Source organism: Ylistrum balloti, unplaced genomic scaffold, assembly GCF_031769215.1.
Source record: "Ylistrum balloti isolate Yb309-2 unplaced genomic scaffold, AGI_CSIRO_Ybal_v1 Utg370738, whole genome shotgun sequence".
NCBI lineage: Eukaryota > Metazoa > Mollusca > Bivalvia > Pectinida > Pectinidae > Ylistrum > Ylistrum balloti.
In genome coordinates, this window is record NW_026782435.1 from 243,407 (window position 1) to 248,769 (window position 5,363).

At 36.1% G+C, this 5,363-nt stretch overlaps 1 pseudogene; it reads right to left on the reverse strand.

Annotated features, from left to right (window-relative positions):
• Window positions 1-442: 442 nt before the first annotated feature.
• On the reverse strand, window positions 443-3,729 carry LOC132557901 (uncharacterized; annotated as a pseudogene).
• Between the last annotated feature and the right edge of the window lie 1,634 nt (window positions 3,730-5,363).

Here is a 5,363-nt window from a genome sequence, read left to right on the forward strand (position 1 = left end):
TTAGGAAAATGCTGTTGAGGTTGGCCATGCTGTGGATTTTGGTGCTGCGGTTGGTGGAAATTCCCAAAATTCTGTGGCATGAAACCAATTATTGAACCTTGTGATTGCCCAACCTGGCTGTTAAACGGACGACCACCTAATACGTGTTGATTGATTTGAGAGTGACCGAGTGCAGGTTGATGTTGTTGTAAATTTCCGTTTACTTGCTGTAGGCCAACGTTTATTGGTAAAAATCCTTGAACTAGAAGATGTTGAAGACCATGTTGTGTAACTTGACCTTGAGTTTGTGCGGGGCCCTGATGGACTGGACTGAAGTGTGACTGGTCAACGTGTTGCAGATGAGGAAAGTTCGCCTGGCCTTGAGGTGGAGGGACAAGGTTTTCCTGCTGTCCGTGGCTTGGTACGTGTTCACTGGGACGATGATTCTGAGAATTAGCTATATTTAACGGCAGAAACCCGTGAACAGCCTGCAACGAAGACTGGACGTGTTGTCCTAGGAATTGATTTGTCGATATCTGATTAGGGTGCTGAATGTTTGACTGATGTGCCTGATTTCCAGAAAGCTGACCTGGTGCGGGAGTAGATTTTATCTGATGATCGACATTCGTTAGACCACTCCAGTTTTGATTTCCCCCTATGTTGTCAGTGTTACTGTGAGATGATACGATACTTATATCAGAACAGCCATAAAATTGTTCCTGTTTCCCACATCCTTTACAACATCGCTTCGCGTAACATCCGTATGAGTTCCCTGTAATAGATAACGGAGACACGCTTAAAATGATATTAAAAGGACTAAGGGAATATCACAAAATAGCAGTGTTTCAATAAAAGGTTATAAGATAATTTAATCATCACCTGACGGGTTTTTCCTATATCCATGGAAACATATATATACTTAAACACATTTTCAATATCATTATTTATTTTATGTGATATAATAAATGGAGGTTACAAAACGAGTGGTTGTGATAAATGGCATTTCCTTCACTGTAGTTATAGGTTTTTTTAAACTAACGAAAACGGGAGCTTTGGTGACTGTTTATGAAACTTTTGGAAAATAACTTAAAAGAGCGAATGAAATTCCACATATAAAAAATTACGCCCACATGTGCTTTGTTGACGTCATTTGTTTGGTGATGATACATTTACTGAATTACTGATAATTAGCATAAACTGACAATTTCGGAAACAATTTGGGTTATTAAAACTCATTACAAATTATAACTAGAACTAAACTGATTTATTACCTTTAAAGAAAAAGGATAGAAATCAAAATAGACGTCAAATTATTGCAAAATCAATTGTGAACTACAACATTGCGCGTTCCGATTACCGTGAATTCAGTCCTACGTTCAGCCAATTAAAATGTGTTTAAGTGTTATACTTCATTTGGTATAACATGTATATGAGACATTGATGCCTGGAGTTACACCTATATATTGTGGTGGAAACCTCTATCTCTATGTCTTTCAGTTGATTTACTCAGAATGACATTCTAATCTTTACAATGTAAAGTTGGACACTTATTGGCATTAAAGGGAAGTTAATGTAATTCAATTATGTCTATCCATTTAAACTTAAATATACAAAATCGTATTTCATTTGGTCACAGTATTCTCCCGATTCCAGGACAAAAGACAAGCATATTGCCAGTTGATAACTTTAATGATATCTTCTCAAACAAACCTACCCGTGTTCCATTTCCATTGGAGAAGACATTGCGAACACGTGACTCCATCTGGAAGTACGAGTTGTGCTCGGTACATCTGCGCATGCCCAACCTCGATGACTCTAGTCTTTCCGTCTGGTTGGTGGAGCAGATGCTGGTTTAGACACTCTTGTGTGACAGCTTTAGTTGGGTCATTATTCGGACATAGTCTAAATTCAAAGAATCCATGGTGTGACGCGGTCACCTGAATCTCAATATCGATTGTAGCTCCCTCTGTGTAAGTCCGAGTTATCGTTCCGGTGGCATATTTCCCTCCAGCCTCGTGTTCACGGGGTCCATCCCATGGGTCGCCACACACTCCACATTTTCCATCGTTCACAGTCCATTGATGCTAGTGAAAACAATTACATTATACAGATAAATACGTCAACACACATTAGGTATAACGTTCTAGAAAAAGCTGTACGACTCAAAACACTAGAGTAGAGCAGTTTAAACGACCTGGAACGAACATACTGATAAGCTGTCCCTATTTCAAAACTTAGGATGATTGATTACATAGGGAGCCATTGGAAATCATAATTACTGTGTTTTCAATTTTCTTTCCTTTCTCTGTGAATTGTTTTGTTTTGTTGGTGTTTTGTCCCCACTCCCCGCCTACACACCCGTCCTTATATGACTCGACTATATGAACTACCAAACAAAAAGACCACATTTTGCCTACATCATAAAAAATATTAAATTTTGAAGAGACATACAAAAATGGAAAAATTTGAAGGACATTATATTTCTATCATTTTTCGAATAAATGTACAACATGGAGGAATTTGTACGCAAGAACATCATAACTAGGGGCCGGGAGGCATAGCCTTGACTTCTGATTGGTCAACCAGTAATCTATAAACAATTAATAAGTGATTAAGGAAGTTATATAATTACTGGTAAACACAGATGAAAACAAGTTCACTACATCTATCGGCTAAATGATCCTTGTTAATGAGATGATATACGGATCTATGGGTCCGTTAACAACGTTTTCTGACTGGAATATATCTGAAAAATTACCGTCCTTTCTAATGGGATTAAACACTCAACATATTTAGTCCATCGATATATTTGAAATAATGTAAACTACATGTACAAGCAGGTAATCTGTATGATACAGACAGTATATAGAACTGAAGAATGGTACCACAGACGTTAGAAATGATAAGTGAACTGAGTACGGGAGAATGCCAAAATACAGAGCATAGGCGATGATGTTGTTATACCAGGATGGTCCACAAGTATCAACAAATAATGAAGAAAATCGCAGAGCTCCACTACGACTGGTTTAGTATCATGTATCCCAGCTTGATCTATTTATCAATCATTTATGTTTTTTGTCAGTTTTATCTCTTCTCAGTATTTCAATAAGAATGCGATGCAATGGAAAAAAAACACTGATTAGGTGTGACGGAATGAATTTTCAACAAAATCTTAGAAGTAGAGTCAGTCCCAATTCACCTTAGAGTTATATTAAAGTTAGGTAAAGCTCAGGATAGAAAAGAGCTGCCAAACGCCTTAGTGCAAAACACACTATATTGATATCATGTAATTAATCTCTACATGAACCTGTCACAAGAACTTCTGATAATGGAATATTAATTAAAATAATTCGAAGAGATTAGGGAGTTGGTTTTTTATTTAGTAATATTTTTCAACATAAACGCTTACCGCCTTAGCATGTTCCATCGTCTTAATTGATTTTTTTGTAAAGTAATGATGATGATGATGATGATGATGATGATGATGATGATGATGATGATGATGATGATGATGATGATGATGATGATGATGCTACGAGAAGCTTTGAAATATAAATGTGTGAACAAAACACAATGAAATAAACTTACGTAAAAGCCTCCACAGAACAGCTGATTGTCGTTGTAATTTTTGGGGGAATTGAACCCACGTCTCCACATACTGGCACGAGATGGGGGTTCCAACAGTCTCCCATGACCTCTGACCTCGGCCACAGTCAGTGCAAAGATCACATAAATACAAAGTCCGAGCATTCTTCACTTTTAATCTGAAAAACAGAACAAAATAGAAAATTGATACACCATTTAAACTTTGAATATCGTTACATGGTAGATGTATTGAACCTGCAAAAACACTACTTATTGAAATAGGTTATCTAACGATAGTACAGGAAAATAAGAAATGATACAACCTATATAAGGTAAATGATTTATAGACTTAATTGTTATCTATGTATTATCATTGTCTATCTATATAGATATATTTTGGTATTTACGTGTCGTCATCATCAGAAACATATAACATCGACAGAATAACGTTATTATTAGTTATATTATTTTAGCTTGCTTTCGTTAATTTGAAATGCATTATAGTATAAATGATATTGTGGAATATAAGCTAGTCATTTTCTGTATCTATGATATATAAACATGCCCTATACGAAATTTCATTAAAATCAATTTTTTTACAGGCAAATACTCAAGTACGGTAAAAATAGTAGAATCAAACTATGATAATTTCAAACATTCTGTTCTTACCTTAGTTTTGAAACCAAATGATATTGTGATGTTCCTTGAGATATAATCTTATCATGTTATGGTTTCCAAGCTTGGCTTGGCTTTATTTATACGTAAACATTTTCTCGCAGGGACTAAGTGGTATTCATATTAAAATTATTGGATATTTCACGTGTCAAGGACTTCAGCACCGGTCATTATTTGTTTACTTTAAAGTGACAACATTTCAACCATACACGTATTCTCTGAAAATTAATGGACTTGAAGATTCCCCTGTTTCTATCCGGGAACATTAGAATGAAAAGGCTGATTTTGTTTGCGTTTCAGTCAGTTTGAAGTAGGATGTTACCACAAATTCATTCTAACTGATAATGGTTAACACGGTAAAATGCCATGATATGGCACACCCCTAAAGTACCTGATGACGTCACTTGTTTTTATATGAAATAGAAACCGGAAGTTATGATCTCTCAGTTCCAGTGTAGATTGTCTACTACGTGACAAGAGGTTTTTCAAAAACAAGATTTTGTTTACTTTCTTTAGCACACCTTGATATCTCCTTCTCACGAGGATTTCGTACTTCCGGTTCATAAAGATGTGACAGATGAATGACACAAAGATGAACACCGATTATTTTCTGCCATAGCCTTAAAGTAATTCATTAAAATATATCTGATTTCTGATTCGTAGAAACGTAACTAATTGTCCTACATATTTATCACTTTTCTTGGCAAGACATTTGCGTCAATTGCTCTGGATCGCAGTTGGTGAGCCTCTAATATGATGTTAAGTGATGTTAAGTAAGAAAGTCTTAGGCAATTACAAGTTTACCCCGCCTCAACATAACTGGTTGTTCACGGGCCGATTGAACCAAGCTTTTCACGGGTCTTACCGATCGTCTTTCATTTCATCCTTCAGGATAACCTAACATTGAGTTTGAAGTGCAAATCCAACTTTTATTGTCTAACCGTTAGTAATCCTTAAACACGACTTTTCTGTGACGTTAGTATAAAGACGACATTCCGTTATTTTGTCAAAATAACATAAAACACAGTTGTGCTAAACTATCTCATCATGTCCAAGGTACATTACCATATGTAGAGGTGTCACTAACCGCGGGTTTCATTTTCTTATATTTACTAGTAGGACCC